At 49.6% G+C, this 16,437-nt stretch overlaps 1 protein-coding gene across 4 annotated transcripts in view; it reads left to right on the top strand.

Annotated features, from left to right (window-relative positions):
- The window catches only part of LOC127050951 (protein maestro-like), a 60,186-nt gene that overhangs the window by 40,223 nt on the left and 3,526 nt on the right, over positions 1-16,437 (top strand). The gene's annotated exons all lie outside the window — the stretch shown is intronic.

The raw sequence follows: 16,437 nt of genomic DNA, 5'->3' as shown, positions 1-16,437 counted from the left end.
CTATCCATCCCAGGGGCCTAACCATTCCCTCCTCCTTTGTAGAGCCCAAGGATGGAGAGCCGATATTGTCCAGGTAGCAGCTCAGCACCAGCCTAGAACCTGCCACATCCCCACCCATATATTCACTTAGGGTGTCATTTCCAAAGGTGCAAGCACCCACTGTTCCCGCTGGCCCTGCTGGAGCTGGGGGCACTTGGCCAATCAAGCCTTGGGGTTCTGATGGACGTAGCTAGGAGGCAGCACACCCAGTGTGATAACTGCAGGCTGCGGAATCCCCAGACCCTCTCTCTGGACCACATCCAGGCCCTATAAGGCCTCTGGCCACAACATGTGTCCATTCCCAATTCTCCTTTCTCCTTGTTCGTCCCCGATTGGAAGCAGTGATTCAAGGGACGAGTGAGACAGGCGGGACGGGGCCGGCAAGGAAATGGAGATGCCGATTTCAAAGCTCTGGGAAGCTTTTGAGTGCGGCTCTGCTCTGCAGACTGCACGACTGTGAAAATGACCCTGGGAGGAGGCTCTGTCCCCTTGTGGGCACACATGCTTCCCTTGCCAGAGAGAAGGGGAGGTTCCACCTATCAGCCCTGCAAACCTGGCCAGGGAGGTGAGAGGCACTGGGCTCTCTCCCCCCCAGGAATAACGGCTCCACAGGCCAAATCCCGTCCTAGACACCAGTTCAGGCCCATCACCTTCAGGGGAAGATGCAAAAGGAGGAAGAGACGATGTCTGCCCACTCACCTCCCGCCCCTGGGCTGGGCTGCTCTGACTGGGCTAACAGGAGGAAAAAGCCAGGGAAAAGCACCACACACTTGTTTTCATGACCTCAGGAAGCAGCACCACCTCTGACGCACTCTGGGCGCCAAGTTGGGCAACAGGGCTCTGCATAAAGTGAATGGCCTTTCACAGCACAACTCATGTCAGCCAGAATGTGCCCACCAGCTCTTCCACTGAATCTTTTCTGTTTGCAATGCATCCAGGTCCTCTCCCTCCTCCCCGCCCGCAGGTCACGAGCAGTGGTTTCAGCCCAGTCATTTCACCAGCAGCTCTGTCCTGCCAAGGCAATGGGAGCGCAGGGGTCCCGCTCCATAGGGTCGCTGCTAGAGCTGCGTGTGAATTTTGCAGTCAAATGTTTTTAATTTAAAATTGTTGGTTGGTTGAAACCAAAACTGTTGGTGAAACAGGGTCGGATCTGATTAACCTCCCTCCTCAGAGAGATGGGAAAAGAGTTTTGACATTGTTAAAATGTTTCAATTTGACATTTTCTAAACAGAAAATCTGAGCTTTCCTGATTCAAAATGACATTTTGTTCTGAAATTTAGGCTTGTTAGACAAAAAAGATAGGAATCAAAACAAAACATTTCCATTCACTCAAATGGGAATTCTTTTGGGTGAATGGAGGGTTGGTTTGCAAATATTTTCAAGATTTGTACATTTTGTCCCAGTTTGAGACAGGGAGAAACACTGAACTCTCAAAAATATCCCAGGGTGGAAAGCAGCCCCCGTCGCTGGTGCCGGCCCAGGGGTGGGTCTGATATCAGCCGGGGCACAAGGCCACCAAACAGCCAAGCCCACTTGACAGGGGCAAGTTTGCCCCGAGGAGGTAACTTGTGACTGGAAAGCCTGCAGGGATGCATCAGAGCAGCCCCATGGGCAGGCAGTCCCAGGCAGTGCGGTCTCTAGCACAGATTTCAGCAACCCTCTTGCTGATACCAGGCCAGCCAGCAGGTAGCAGGTGTCAATCCATTCCCAAACCCTCAGGTGGGAGCAGTTGGTATCTCTGTGTGGGGCTGGCTATTGTTTTACTTAATCTCTCAGCACTTAGCAAATTGCATAAAACCAGACAGCTTCACACAGACAGACACACGTGCCCCTCCCCCATCATACATGCTGCCATTTGCTGTGGATCACTCCCTCCTCCAGCCCTCATTTAAATCCAAACTCAGCAAGAGAAGAGCTTCAAAATGTGCATCTCAGCACATAGCCACACCCCTCTGCCAGAAGCGCCCAGCTCCTCCCCAGAGCAGCCAGCAATGGAGTGACCGGGGCAGGGTGCAGGCCAGGAATCACCTGCCCCAGCTCCTCCAGGGAGTGTTTGCTAAGACGGGTCAGTGGACCCCAGAGCTGCCTCCTTAGATGTGGGGATGCACCGGGTGTGGGGGGCAATGGGCAAGAGGGCACCCCCAGATGGCCAGTCCCCCTGGCAGCATGGGCCAGCAGACTGCTGGGCACTCAGTGAGCATGGTTTAAACCGGAGTTCTCATCCCAACAGCCACACGGAGAAGAGAGAAAGTAGAGACAGAGCAGCGGCACTGGGTCTAGCACTCTGCTGGCCCAGCTGCGCCGAATCCCCTCCATCCCACCCCCAGCTCCTCACCCCGGCAGCCCAGCCAGCCCACCGTGGGAAGACGGCACCGGGAAGGGGTTTCAGAGAAGTTGGGAGCCATGATGCCATCGCCAGGCGAGAGGTGGGGAGGCAGCATGGGTCTGGCAGAGAAGCGACTGCCCAGCGGATCAGCAAAGCAGCCCACTGATGGTCAGGGCCTCTGAGAGCTGAGGGGGTCATGCCACGCTGACACCCAGAGACAGGCCAGTTGGGATGGAAGATCCCTCACATGTTCCCTCCCATTGCTGGCACCTGAATATTCACAGCACACTCACGTGGAGAACTCCTCCCCCGCCATTCAGAACAATGGAGGACACTTCCCCCCCCATTCGAACAATAGAGAACTCCCCCTCCCCCATCTCCCAGTTCAGAACAATAGAAGCTGAGCACTTTTGAAAGTCTGGTCCAGTGCAGCTTCTTTCCACCTCTGATCTCAAAGCCCTTCCCAAGGGGGCAATAAAAGCCATTCGGAGGACAGGGAGAGAGGTCACATGCACAACAAAGTGGGGCATGGCCCCGAAGAGAAGGATCCACGAGACCTTGCACCAGCCATTCCCTGGCCTGCCTCCAGGAAAGGGGTAAAGGTCCATGGGAACAGAGGTCTCAACCCTTTAGCTCTTAGGCATGGATCACCCAGGAATACAGCCCCCCTATGCAGTCCCCCAGCTGCAGATGCAGAGGAAATATTTGTCACAGTCGGGATTGCTGGGGGGAGTTCTGAGGCCTTCTGCTCATAATGGGCCCTTCTGGGGGCTGTGATGGGGGGGTGCAAACCCAATTGCCTGGGACTTCTGAGTGAGTGAGGGACACCACGCTCCCATTGGCGCGTCCCATTCTGGTCTGTGCCTACAAACTCTGCCCCCAAAGAAGGGAGGCCGAACCCACAGCCCTGATAAAAATTCAGTCCTTGGGGAGGCGCCATTTTAATACAGCCGATGATTCCCGGTCCAAGTACCTCCCACCGCCACACTCCCAAACTCTGAGCATCACCCCAAGCTTTGAGGAAATCAACTTCCAGCAGAAAATACACTAAACTGGTCCCTATGCGAGGAAGAAGGGGATATTTCAGAAAAGAAAGAAAACGGCCAAGTGCAGAGCATCTCCCGGAGCTGTCAGGAGCCAGCCGTGCAGCAAGGAGGAGGCAGACTCAGCAGAGACTGGTAGCAAGGAACCAGGGACACGAGGGCAGGAAGGCAGGAGCTTTAAGTACTGTGCAGCGCAGGGGAGTGGAGCGCCGCTGCCTCGCTAAACTGGGCACAGACAGGCCACTTGATTTATAGAAATATATTAGGGGAGAGGCCTGCAATATCCCCTTGATGTGACCTGTCTGTTATACTGAGAGCTCCCCTCCCCACTCTCCTTCCTTCCCCCACCCCATCCTACAAGTACTTGACCCTTGGCAACATATGGAGCCTGCAGGCAAATGTTTGCAAGGGATGCAGAGCAGACAGAGAAACAAGTACCAACAAACAGCTGGTCTCCGCTCCCCCTCTTCCCCAGTTCTGTGAACAGGATCTCAGACAGGATGACCCCACAGACACCACTCGGCGCGGGATGTCTAGAAGAACCTGCACTGACAAACCAAAGGCTCATCCCCTCCAGACTGCCCCGTCCCCAGAGAACGCGCAGCTTTCTAGCCTCAATACAAGCCAGAGATTTCTTCCCGTCCCCAAGATTCGGACAATTAAACTCCCCTGTAGGGCTGCTCCAGCACCAGCTTCTGCTTTGTAGCTAGTGTTAGATCAGCAGGTGGGAAATGCTGAAACACAATCAGAAATTCTCCTCTCCTTTCAAAGGCAAGTGCAGATCACGAGCGCGGAAATTCATGCAAAGATTAAAAGGAAAAAATAATTTGCCTCTCAGCTGCCTGCGTTGTCACTCAGTTAACTTCAGTTTCTCTCTTTAAATATATATATATATAGTGGTGAATGCTATTTTATGCTTAAATCCTGTAACAGGCTGCAGCCAAATCATGCTAGTGGGTGCCACAAAAGCTTCACTAATACAGATCTGCCAGTTCCGCTCAATTTCAAACCACAGCCCCCCCACCACCACCCCAGTTCTGCATATGCCTCTCAATCCCCACCCGCAGCCCCAGCTATCGCAGCCCTGGGCTCTCTGCACACCTTAACACACACACTGCCCTTCTGGTGCCCCTTGTTCTGAACCACCAACCCCCTACTGTCTCAACACCCCCAGCTCTGCCAGTGCCCCTCAACCCTGACCCACAGCCCCCCTCCTCCCCCAGCCCTGGGCTCCCACATCTGTGCCAGTGCCCCTCAACCCTGACCCACATCCCCCCTCCTCCCCCAACCCTGGGCTCCCACAGCTCTGCCAGTGCCCCTCAACCCTGACCCACATACCCCCTCCTCCCCCAACCCTGGGCTCCCACAGCTCTGCCAGTGCCCCTCAACCCTGACCCACAGCCCCTCTCTTCCCCCAACCCTGGGCTCCCACAGCTCTGCCAGTGCTCCTCAATCCTGACCCACATCCCCCCTCCTCCCCCAACCCTGGGCTCCTGCAGCTCTGCCAGTGCCCCTCAACCCTGACCTACAGCCCTTGTTATCCCAATTCTGGGTTCCCCCACCTGCAGCTTTGCCATTGCCCCTCAATCTCAACACCCCCCCTGCCATCCCAGTGCTGGACTCCCCATACTCACAGCTCTGCCAGTGCCCCTCAAGCCCGACTCACAGCCCCAGCTATCCCATCCCTGGGTTCCACCTACAGTTCTACTGCTGCCACCCAAACCCCAACCCACAGCCCTGGGCTGTCCCCCCCCACACACACTATTCCCCGGATGCTGACCTACAACTTCCGAATCCTGGTGTCTTCTGAGCAGTCAGCACTGGCTAGATTTTACTTAACACTACAAATCACAATCAGAGTCTTTAAATGGACTTCATTGATGTCCAGCACCTCCCCTAGTGCCTTTCATTGCACTTGCGAATTTAGGACTGGCCAGCAAATCCCTGCCCCCCACCTCCACATCTTGCCCGCTTGACTATGAAATGAAAACTGATTCATGGCTATTCATACAGAAAGTTTGGTTAATCTGGAGCGAAGGCTGCAGGCTTAACCGTGCCCTTAACTGGATTGCCTCCCAGCAGGATAGGGTTGCAGGGCTCCCTTTCCCCCAGGGCAGAATGAGGCAACTTTGGTCAATAATAAGAGCTGTGAAGAGTTATTAACAGCAGTTGTCAGAAGAGGAGTTTTGAACTCATTGTCTGCTGGCCCCCAGCCCAGTGCACCTTCTCCTAGGCAACAAGGTATTTTGTGGAGGCAGGTTTCAGTCTCTCTCTCCCCGCACATGGCTCTGCAGCATCACCCCCGAAGTCCAGTCACTGCTGCATGACTGGGGTTGGTTTGGAGCTGGCTCAGATCTTGGCAGGAGGTGTGAGTGGAACTGACCACAGCTCTACCACCCCCTGCAAAGAGAGTGGTAAGAAAGGTGAAAATGTTTAACATAGGCCATGGGAGCATCGGGGGAACTCAGAAACCACTGGACCAAAAATGCGTATCACAAACTCCGTCCTGGGCCCAAACTAGCAGGGTGGTTTGCAGCCCCATCTGACTGCGGAGGTGCATTTCACAGAACTTTCACAATTAGGGTTTGAACACAAACCCTGTTGCAACCTTAACTATGAAGCGGCTACTCGCCACCTAGAGGCTGCTTTTTGTATTACATCAACGTGACAGGACTTGGCAAGCAAAGTAATTCTGCCCGTCTTGTCCAGCCCTGTTTAAGGCACCTACAGGCCGAAGCATGGGCGGTGTGGGGGGAACAAGGGTTACCCAGCCCAGCTGAGAGCAGTTCTGTATGATCACACAGCTCTTTGGGGCCGGGACCGGGCCTTGTTGCACATCCTACAGGCATGGAGCCAGACAGATGTGTTGCCGACACAGAGGGTGCCCGAGGCAAGCAACAGTGGTTCGTTGCCCAGAGTGCGAAGCGCCAATGAACACACACCAGGGTGGAGAAGCAAGCAAAGTTTATTTGAGACCTCAAAGCAGTGCAAGGAGACGAACGCCTCAAATCATGCACCACTACACAAGCGGCTTTTCCCTTTTTATAAGTTTTTTTCCCCTCTTTCTTCTATCTCCCCCCTCTCCTCCTCCTCCTTCCTCCCCCTGTAGCAGCTACGTAAGCGCAGGTACATTAAATAATCTTGGCCATGGCAGCTCATTAGTAAGTTTTCCTTCTGCAGTTATCTTGTCCTTCTGCTAAAGGTGCACAGGCCTTATCACTACTGCTTTAGACTGGTTTTAGCTGTGCTGCAACTGATAACTTACTGTTACACATTTAATTTCACAGCTGCTAGCTTTTTTAGATCAAATGGAGTTCAACATGGAGGAGCTTTGGTTCACTGAGGCCTAGATTTATGCCTAGTGACACCAACAACTCCCTCCTTTGAGAATACTCGACAAACGTTTGGCTGAGTTTTCTCATACTTTGAGGACAAAAAGCGATTAAGCTCTAGGGAGCTGGGGTCATTAATGAGGGAGTATAGCGGGATTTCCTGGGGAATGGGAGGTATAAATTCTATGTAGGAGTGCTTTACAGCAAGCAAACAAAAGGAGAGTAACGATACATACCACCACACCACTGAGCAGGAGGCGAACAATGCCTCCCTCTAGTCCCACCAGGTTGGGTAACCAGTCCCAGAGGGAATCAGAAATAGTGGGTTCCCCTTTTTAGGCCTTCCACTGTTCAAAAGCCTGTTTGGCTGACAGGATGTGCTTGTTAATATCCTGTGCGCTTTCTGGGACATAAGTACAGCATTCATCCCCTATAAGGGCGCACACCCCACCCTGGGAAGCCACACTTCCACCCAGGAAATGTCCATGTATGTCTCCATGATCACTGATCAGATGGTATTTCTGATGCGTCTGTAAGGGCAGTGGGCCAAGTCTGGTACTCAAGATCACTCTGAATGGCCATCAGCGGTTCATTCAGGAAATCCTGAATTCCTACACATACTAGATCCGACTGCAATGCCTTCCCAGCCTCAGAGATATTCAATACCATCTTTCCTTGGTGTAGTACTATAATACACCTGTTATTTAACTATTCTCAGGAACTGTCAAAAGGCATCAACATTAATAGCATGTGGGGGGTTACATTATTAGTCACTCTCCAGGACATAGGGCGCAGCCTCTAGAATAAACCCCAAGCTCCAATCAATACCACATTCCCAAGCATGGGTCCCACAAATGTCCTCCCGCCAGTGTATAATTCTTTGTTTCTTCCCAGGATCACTCCTTAATGTCCTTTCTAGTCAAGAATTCCTGGACTTTGGCAATTTCTGAGTGTTCCTTCTTCTTTCCCAAAACAGTCGTGGTTCATCATCCTACAGGGGAGAGGTTACCAGCACATCACCCTGTAATGGTTTTGATTCTTCTAGAAAAATTCAAAGGCACAGTAGATCTGTCAGTGGACAAGGGAGAGGTTACTAGCACTTCACCTTGTACTTTTTCCTTACTGTCCAGAAGGCACAGCAGAGCTAAAAGGAGAAATAGGCTAAACATCAATAGGAGAATTCTCCCGAGGTGGAGAAGTCTTTTTGCAGTGAGAATCATGGGTCCAAGCAGTCAACCTTTGGCACTTCACAGTGGAGTTGGTAGTCAGCAGGGCTTAATAAGGGCCTTTTCAGCATGGAGCCAAAGCAGTCTTTTGTTGTTGGATCTTTACATCAATCCAGTTTCCTGGTTCCAAGGAGTGGCAGGGCTGCTAGGGTCTTTGGGTAGCGCTTCCTTACCTATGAGAAAAGAAACCGAACACATTTCATTAGTGCCTGGCGGTGTTTTGCAAACCTTATTGCTGCGTGGGCAAATTCAAGCCCTCCTTTTCCTGGTTGTTAGCCAAGTCTTAACTGTGAGCAGTGTCCTTGAATCGAGTCAGTGTCTTATCTATAGCCTGAGCTTGCGAGCTAATTATTTTTTTTCCCGTTAACTCATTCTGTTCTTTGTCCTTTTTCCCTTCTTGGCTTCTTTTAACCTGCAAAGGAAACTTCCACTTTTCACTTATAGTCCTTTTTCCCAACAATGAACACATAAACATTGTCATTATACAGTACATTAGTCTTATTATTCAATATATGCCACACACACCCTTTTACTAAAATAACCTTATTACAGAGCTTTGGAGCAACAAGCTAGAACAAGCACACCCACTTTGCGGAGTTCGTTTAATTCAACCTCTAGTCCAATAGCTTCCCACCATCCCCAGCCCTCTGGCTAGAAATCTGAGGTAGCCAGAAGGATCCCATGTACAATATGGGGAGTGGGTTAACTTTTCATGTCTTTGCTTCCAAAGACTGTTGGTATGCAAATTTTAACAACAATTTTTGCAATTAACAATTTGGCCAATGAAGTTTCTTTTTCTTACTTAAGGAAATGCATTAGATTTTAGTATATCACATTCTCCTGATTTATCCAAACACTTTGTATTCCAAGTTGAACAAGACAAGTATCTGCATTTTAATTTAACCTTTTTGTTTGATTTTAAACTAGACTATTCTATAAAAATATTAAACACAACAATTCCGGCCACAGGACAAACACTACAAGACAGAACATAGAACACAAGACATAATTCCTATTGTGCCAGCAAATGCATGGTACGCTGAATGCTGTTCATCTGGCATCAGTTTTCTCTGGTTATCTGAAAGACAAAAAACAGGTCTACCTGTCATAACTTAGTCCCAGATTTGGACCTTAGCGTCCAAAATATGGGGGTTAGCATGAAAACCTCCAAGCTTAGTTACCAGCTTGGACCTGGTACTGCTGCCACCACCCAAAAAATTAGAGGGTTTTGGGGCACTCTGGTCCCCCCAAAAACCTTCCCTGGGGACCCCAAGACCCAAATCCCTTGAGTCTCACAACAAAGGGAAATAATCCTTTTTCCCTTTCCCCCTCCAAGTGCTCCTGGAGAGCTACACAGAAGCAACCTCCGTGAATCTAAGTAGAGGGACTCCACCCTCCCCGTTCCCAGTCCTGGAAAACAGAATTACTTCCCTCTTCACCCAGAGGGAATGCAAAGTCAGACTAGTAAATCTAACACACACAGATCTCCCTCTGACTTCTTCCTCCCACCAATTCCCTGGTGAGCTGCAGACCCAATTCCCTGGAGTTCCTCACTAAAGAAAAACTCCAACAGGTCTTAAAAGAAAGTTTTATATAAAAAAGAAAGAAAAATACAAACAAATGGTCTCTTTGTATTAAGGTGACAAATACAGGGTCAATTGCTTAAAAGAAATACGAATAAACAGCCTTATTCAAAAAAGAACACAATTTAAAGCACTCCAGCAACTACAGACATGTAAATACAAAAGAAAAAACCAACTTTGTACTCACAACTTGGAAACAGAAGATTAGAAAGCAGGAAATAGAAATCCTTCTCATAGCTGAGACAGAGGCAGACAGAAGACAAAGAACTCAGGCACAAACTTTCCTCCACCCAGAGTTGAAAAAATCCGGTTTCCTGATTGGTCCTCTGGTCAGGTGCTTCAGGTTACTTTTTTTTCAGGTGAAAGAGACATTAACCCATAGCTATCTGTTTATGACACGCCCCCCAAATTGCAGACAGTGGGGAAACTCACTTGCGGCGATTTCCTTCTAGAACTTTAAAATAAACAGATTACTACAACATATGCACCTTTACATATGCCACTAAGTATATAACTAACAGACTTCTACATTTTTAAGAACACTTTTTAACTACTAGATTCTGGGAAACTCTCACGGGAGAGTGCATCTGCTACTTTGTTAGAAACTCCTGTGATGTGCTGAATTTCAAAATCAAAATCTTGGAGAGCTAAACTCCAACGAAGAAGTTTCTTGTTGTTCCCCTTGGCAGTATGAAGCCACTTTAGTGCAGCATGGTCAGTTTGTAGTTGGAACCGCCGTCCCCAAACATATGGGCGTAGCTTTTCCAGGGTGTACACAATGGCATAGCATTCCTTTTCACTGACTGACCAGTGACTTTCCCTCTCAGACAGTTTCTTGCTGAGAAACACGACAGGATGGAAATTGTGATCCGTTGCTTCCTGCATGAGAACTGCTCCTATACCACGCTCAGATGCATCCGTGGTTACCAGGAATGGCTTGTCAAAATCCGGGGCCCTGAGCACAGGGTCAGACATGAGCGTTGCCTTCAGTTGGGTAAGGCCTTTGACACTCATCAGTCCACTTAACTGCATTTTGGCTGGATCTTTTTGGTCAGGTCGGTCAGTGGGGCAGCGATTTGGCTGTAGTATGGTACAAATCGCCTGTAGTATCCGGCCAAGCCTAAGAAGGATTGGACCTGCTTCTTGGACCGTGGGACAGGCCACTTTTGGATAGCATCCACCTTGGCCTGTAGGGGGTTTATGGTTCCTCGACCCACCTGGTGCCCCTGTCATAACCTTAGTCCCAGATTTGGACCTTAGCGTCCAAAATATGGGGGTTAGCATGAAAACCTCCAAGCTTAGTTACCAGCTTGGACCTGGTACCTGCTGCCACCACCCAAAAAATTAGAGTGTTTTGGGGCACTCTGGTCCCCTTGAAAAACCTTCCCTGGGGACCCCAAGACCCAAATCCCTTGAGTCTCACAACAAGGGAAATAATCCTTTTTCCCTTTCCCCCTCCAGGTGCTCCTGGAGAGATACACAGACACAAGCTCTGTGAATCCAAACAGAGTGACTTCCCCTCTCTGTTCCCAATCCTGGAAACAAAAAGTACTTTCCTATTCCCCCAGAGGGAATGCAAAATCAGGCTAGCAATCCAACACACAGATCTCCCCGATTTCTTCCTCCCACAATTCCCTGGTGAGTACAGACTCAATTTCCCTGAAGTAAAGAAAAACTCCAACAGGTCTTAAGAAAGCTTTATATAAAAAGAAAGAAAAATACATACAAATGGTCTCTCTGTATTAAGATGATACAATACAGGGTCAATTGCTTAAAAGAATATTGAATAAACAGCCTTATTCAAAAAGAATACAAATCAAAGCACTCCAGCACTTATATTCATGCAAATACCAAAGAAAAGAAACCATAGAACTTACTATCTGATCTCTTTGTCCTTACACTTAGAAACAGAAGACTAGAAAAAGTAGAAACTACTTCTCCAAAGCTCAGAGAAAGCAGGCAGACAGCAAAAGACTCAGACACTAAATTCCCTCCACCCAAAGTTGAAAAAATCCGGTTTCCTGATTGGTCCTCTGGTCAGGTGCTTCAGGTGAAAGAGACATTAACCCTTAGCTATCTGTTTATGACACGCCCCCCAAATTGCAGACAGTGGGAAGCTCACTGGCGGCGATTTCCTTCTAGAACTTGAAAATAAACAGATTATACACACATACACCTTTACATATACTCCTAAGTATATAACTAACAGACTTCTACATTTTAAGAACACTTTTTAACTACTGAATTCTGGGAAACTCTCACGGGAGAGTGCATCAGCAACTTTGTAGAAGCTCCTGTGATGTGTTGAATTTCAAAATCAAAATCTTGGAGAGCTAAACTCCAACGAAGAAGTTTCTTGTTGTTCCCCTTGGCAGTATGAAGCCACTTTAGTGCAGCATGGTCAGTTTGTAGTTGGAACCGCCGTCCCCAAACATATGGCGTAGCTTTTCCAGGGCGTACACAATGGCATAGCATTCCTTTTCACTGACTGACCAGTGACTTTCCCTCTCAGACAGTTTCTTGCTGAGAAACACGACAGGATGGAAGTTGTGATCTGTTGCTTCCTGCATGAGCACTGCTCCTATACCACGCTCAGATGCATCTGTGGTTACTAGGAATGGCTTGTCAAAATCCGGGGCCTGAGCACAGGGTCAGACATGAGCGTTGCCTTAAGTTGGGTAAAGGCCTTTTGACACTCATCAGTCCACTTAACTGCATTTGGCTGGGTCTTTTTGGTCAGGTCGGTCAGTGGGGCAGCGATTTGGCTGTAGTGGGGTACAAATCGCCTGTAGTATCCGGCCAAGCCTAAGAAGGATTGGACCTGCTTCTTGGACGTGGGGACAGGCCACTTTTGGATAGCATCCACCTTGGCCTGTAGGGGGTTTATGGTTCCTCGACCCACCTGGTGCCCCAGGTAAGTCACTCTGTTTTGGCCTATTTGACACTTTTTGGCCTTAACAGTTAGTCCTGCCTGCCTGATGCGCTCAAAGACCTTTTCCAGGTGTAGTAGGTGTTCGGGCCAGGAGTCTGAAAAAATGGCCACATCATCGAGGTAGGCAACTGCAAATTCTCCCAGTCCAGCTAGTAGACCATCTACCAGCCTCTGGAAGGTGGCGGGTGCATTTCGAAGGCCGAAAGGAAGGACATTGAATTCATACACCCGCATGGGTGACGAATGCTGACCTCTCCTTGGCAGGTTCATCTAGCGGTACTTGCCAGTACCCCTTGGTTAAGTCTATTGTAGAGATGAACTGGGCACGTCCCAACTTTTCCAATAGCTCATCGGTACGTGGCATTGGATAGTTGTCCGGACGAGTTACAGCATTTAGCTTACGGTAGTCCACGCAAAAGCGTATTTCCCCATCTGGTTTGGGTACCAGAACCACTGGAGATGCCCATGCACTGGTAGATGGCGGATTATACCCATCTGTAGCATGTTCTGGATCTCTCCGTTCTATAGCAGCTTGGGCATGAGGAGACACTCGGTAGGGTGGGGTTCTGATTGGGTGAGCATTACCTGTATCAATGGAGTGGTATGCCCGTTCAGTCCGTCCTGGGGTGGCTGAGAACAATGGGGCGAAGCTAGTGCACAGCTCCTTGATTTGTTGCCGCTGCAGACGTTCCAGGGTGGTTGAGAGGTTCACCTCTTCCACGCCACCGTCTTTTTTCCCGTCGTAGTAGACACCGTCAGGCCACTCAGCATCATCTCCCTGGACTGTAAACTGACAAACCTGTAAGTCTCTGGAATAAAAGGCTTGAGAGAATTAACATGGTACACTTTAGGCTTTAGTGAGGAATGGGAAATGCTATGAGGTAGTTTACAGCTCCCAGGCGCTCTTGGACCGTGAATGGCCCTTCCCATGATGCTTCCATCTTATGGGCCTGTTGCGCCTTCAAGACCATAACCTGGTCTCCTACCTTGAAGGAACGTTCTCTGGCATGTCTGTCATACCAGGCCTTTTGCTCTTCTTGAGCATCCTTTAGGTTCTCTCTAGCAAGGGCTAAAGAGTGTCGGAGGGTGCTTTGTAGGTTGCTTACAAAGTCCAGAATGTTAGTTCCTGGAGAAGGCGTAAACCCCTCCCATTGCTGCTTCACCAACTGTAATGGCCCCTTAACCTCGTGACCATACACAAGTTCAAATGGTGAAAACCCTAAACTGGGATGTGGTACAGCCCTGTAGGCAAACAGCAACTGCTGCAACACTAGGTCCCATTATTGGAGAATTCGTTGATGAATTTTCGTATCATGGCCCCCAAAGTTCCATTGAACCTTTCCACCAGGCCATTGGTTTGATGGTGGTACGGGTGGCAACCAAGTGATTCACCCCATGAGTTTCCCACAGTTTTTCCATGGTCCCTGCCAGGAAATTAGACCCTGAATCTGTAAGGATGTCGGAGGGCCAACCTACCCTGGCAAAGATGTCTGTTAGGGCCAGGCACACAGTGTTAGCCCTGGTGTTGCCTAGAGCTACTGCTTCTGGCCATCGGGTAGCAAAGTCCACTAAAGTCAGTACGTACTGCTTTCCCTGGGGCGTTTTTTTGGGAAAGGGCCCAGAATATCCACAGCTACTCGCTGAAATGGGACCTCAATTATGGGGAGTGGCTGGAGAGGGGCCTTGACCTGGTCTTGAGGCTTTCCCACTCTTTGGCATACCTCACAAGACCGGACATACTTGGCAACGTCCTTGCCCATCCCCTCCCAGTGGAAGGACTTCCCCAACCGGTCTTGGTTCTGTTCACCCCAGCATGGCCACTGGGATGATCATGGGCTAAGCTTAAGAGCTTCCCCCGGTACTTAGTTGGAACCACCAACTGTTTTTGCGGCTGCCATTCTTCCCGGTGTCCACCAGAAAGAATTTCCTTGTATAAAAGTCCTTGGTCTATAACAAACCGGGATCGATTAGAAGAGCTGAGAGGCGGTGGGGTGCTCCGTGCCGCCGCCCAAGCTTTCTGAAGGCTGTCATCTGCTTCCTGCTCAGTCTGGAACTGTTCCCTTGAGGCTGGGGTCACCAGTTCTTCCTCAGACTGTGGACTTGGGCTTGGTCCCTCTGGAAGCGATGTAGGTGATGGGTTGTTTCCGTTGCTGGTGAACCGCTCTCCGCTGGTGCACCTGAGGGTATTTCAGGCTCTGGCTGAGCCTTTTGGGTATGGCTGTCTTTGCTTCTGCCAGTTCTGGCTCGCTGGGCCCTCTGGCGTTGAGTTTGAAGATGTGGTTGCACTTGCTGGTGCTGGTTGCTGTTCCAGTTCCGGGCCTGGGACTGGAGATGCTGTGGCTGTTTCAGTGGTTGGCATGGAATCCGGGTCCACTACCTCTGTCTGGGTCTCTGGTAACACAGACGGGGCCTCTGTGGACGGTCAGGAACAGGAATGGGTCTGGAAGCTTGCCTGGTTTGGCTACGTGTAACCATTCCCACTCTCTTGGCCCGCCTCACCTGGTTGGCCAAGTCTTCCCCCAGTAGCATGGGGATAGGATAATTGTCATAGACTGCAAAAGTCCACATTCCTGACCAGCCTTTGTACTGGACAGGCAGTTGAGCTGTAGGCAAGTCTACAGCTTGTGACATGAAGGGGTAAATTGTAACTTTGGCCTTTGGGTTGATGAATTTGGGGTCAACGAAGGATTGGTGGATAGCTGACACTTGTGCCCCCGTGTCTCTCCACGCAGTAACCTTCTTTCCGCCCACTCTCAAATTTTCCCTTCGCTCCAAGGGTATTTGAGAGGCATCCGGGCCTGGGGATCTTTGGTGTGATGGTGGTGTAATGAATTGCACTCGCATGGTGTTCTTGGGACAGTTGGCCTTGATATGTCCCAGTTCATTACACTTAAAGCATCTTCCATCTGATGGGTCACTGGGCCGAGGTGAGTTACTGGAGACTGGTGAGGTTGAAGGGTAGGGTATCTGTGGCTTTACTTGGGTGGTATGTGGGGTCTTTGGCTGTCCTCGGTTGTAGGGTTTATGGTTGTGTGCCCCCTGGGGTAATCGTTCCCCTTGACAGTAGCTTTCTTGCTTTCTGCCAGTTCCATCCATTTGGCTCCAATCTCCCCCGCCTCAGCGATATCTTTTGGATTTCCATCTTGTATGTACCGTGTGATGTCTTCAGGAACACCATCCAAGAACTGCTCCATTTGTATGAGGAGGTTCAGTTCTTCCAAGGTTTTAAATGTTGTTTTCCTGTTAGCCAGGCCTCATAGTTTTTTTGCAATGTAGTAGGCGTGTTTGGGAAATGACACCTCTGGTTTCCACTTTTGGGTTCTGAAGCGCCGACGGGCATGATCTGGGGTTATCCCCATCTGTATCTGGCCTTGGTTAGAAAAGTTTATAGTCATTCATTTGCTGCTTAGCATTTCAGCTGCCACCTCTGCTAAAGGTCCACTGAGCTGTGACCTCAATTCTACCATGTACTGGTTTCGGAATGCTGTACCAAGACAGGCTCTTTCAAAATTTCCAAGAAGGCCTCGGTGTCATCACCTGCTTGTAGGTGGGAAATTTCCTGTGCTGTGGAGCAATATTTGGCGGGGTTGTTAGGTTGCTTAGGTTTGGCTGTGTTTTGCTTTTCCTTTCTCATTCTCATGTTGCTTTCGGTGGGTTCTTCTTCTTCCAGCTTTTTGGTGGTCTGCTCTCTTTGGCTTCTTGTTCTCTTTTGTAGGCTGCCTCTCTTTCTCTTTTCTTTCATTTCATCTCTTTTTGTTTTATTTCCAGTTGTCGCCTGTGTTCAGCTTTTGATTTGTTCTTCGGCCTCAATTTTTGCTTAGAAGTCATGGTTCCTGTTTTCTTGTGTTGGGGTGCCCTCCGGTGTTTATCTTCTGAACTGCAGGTCTCTTGTGCCTCCTGAAGTCTGCCTAGCACAGTGCTTTTGCCTTTAGCTAATCTTTCAATGTTAAGTAAAC

Source organism: Gopherus flavomarginatus, chromosome 5 (assembly GCF_025201925.1).
Source record: "Gopherus flavomarginatus isolate rGopFla2 chromosome 5, rGopFla2.mat.asm, whole genome shotgun sequence".
Lineage (NCBI taxonomy): Eukaryota > Metazoa > Chordata > Testudines > Testudinidae > Gopherus > Gopherus flavomarginatus.
The sequence above is the reverse complement of the archived record's forward strand: the minus strand, read 5'-3'. Positions and strand labels throughout refer to the sequence as shown.